This window comes from Bufo bufo, chromosome 3 (assembly GCF_905171765.1).
Source record: "Bufo bufo chromosome 3, aBufBuf1.1, whole genome shotgun sequence".
Taxonomy (NCBI): domain Eukaryota; kingdom Metazoa; phylum Chordata; class Amphibia; order Anura; family Bufonidae; genus Bufo; species Bufo bufo.
This window is the reverse complement of record NC_053391.1, coordinates 659,259,705-659,261,333: the sequence shown is the minus strand read 5'-3', so window position 1 is coordinate 659,261,333 and position 1,629 is coordinate 659,259,705.

Here is a 1,629-nt window from a genome sequence, read left to right as displayed (position 1 = left end):
CCCCTGGCAACCGGTATACACGGCAACATGTCACGCGCACAACACCAAGGCCATGACAGGTTTTCATTAAGAATATCTCTATACATTTCTCCATTCAGCTTTCTCTCAACCTTAAGCAGTCTCCCTGACCCAGCCCTTGGAAAACATCCCCAAAGCATGATGCTGCCTCCATCATGCTTCACGGTAGGGTGGGTATTGGGCAGTGTCTGGATTCTTTCAGACATGATGCTTGGAGTTGAGGCCAACAAGTTCAATAATTGTTTGATCAGACCAGAGGATCTTGTTCCCCACAGTCTCAGAGTCCTTTAGGTGCTTTTTACTTAGGAGAGGATTCTTTCAGGTCACTATGCCGTAAAGTCCAGATTGGTTGACCTTCTGGAAGTTTCTCCCATCTCCACACAGGATCCTTGGAGCTCAGCCAGAATGGCCATTGGGTTCTTATTCACCTCTCTTACAAGGCCCTTTTAACCCTGATTACTTAGTTTGGTGGGGTGTCTATCTATCTGTAGAAGGAGGAAGCAACACAGCTTCGTCCTACCATCACCCATGTCTATGTCATAGACAATCCTGTCCTAAGTAACAAAAGTCACTATCCATCTATCTATTTGACTATTCTATCTCTCTTATATATCGATCTTGCTACTATCTTTCAAAACATCTATCTTTCCATCTATATGATTATCTATCTATCTATCTATCTATCTATCTATCTATATATCTACCTATCTGTATATATCTAACTATTATCTATCTTAACTCCCTAAGAGTGCTGCCTTTTCTAATTTTTATGTCAAGTCCTCTTGGTCTTGTAGCTCCTCTCTATTTGTTTTCTGGTGCTGCTATTTTTTGTATATCTATCTATCTATCTATCTACAGTATCATCTATCTATCAGTGAAGCAGAAATTGGTTTGTCCCCTTTCTCCAGATCAGTGCCTCCACACAATCCTGTCTCTGAGCTCTACAGGTAGTTATTTTCCCCTCAGGACTTGGTTTTTGCTCTGATATGCATTGTTAGCAATGAGACCTTATATAAACAGGGCTGTGTCTTCCAACCCATGTCCAATTAACTGAATTTACCACAGGTGACTCCAGTCAAGGTGAAGAAACATCTCAAAGATGATCAAGAGAAATGGGAAGCCCCCAGAGCTAAGTTTCAAGTGTCATAGCAAAGGATCTGAATACTTATGTCCATGAGAAATTTAAGTTTTCCCTTTTTAAGAATGAACTTTTTTATTAATAGGGATTGAATGCAGATTGATGGGGAAAACTTTTTTTATTTTTTATTTTTGCAGTAGAAGCAAAATAACAAAATGTTAAAAAAGAGTGAAAGGGTTTGAAGACTTTCAGAATGCTCTGTACAGTGGTTAAGATGATGTATAATATACCGTACAGTAGGTGGATGATTCTGTCATATGTTTGGATGTGTTGTGAAAAGGATGATTGATTAAAGCAAATTATCATTTACATAGGTTGTGGCTTTTGCACATTAATGGTGGATTGAAGGGCAATTTTTTTTTTAGTATTTTGGTGACTTTTGGAGATTGAATCTAATGTGTAAAGTGAACCTGTCACGTTGAACATGGTGTGTGATCTGCATAGAGCATGTTATAGAGCAGGAGGAGCTGAGA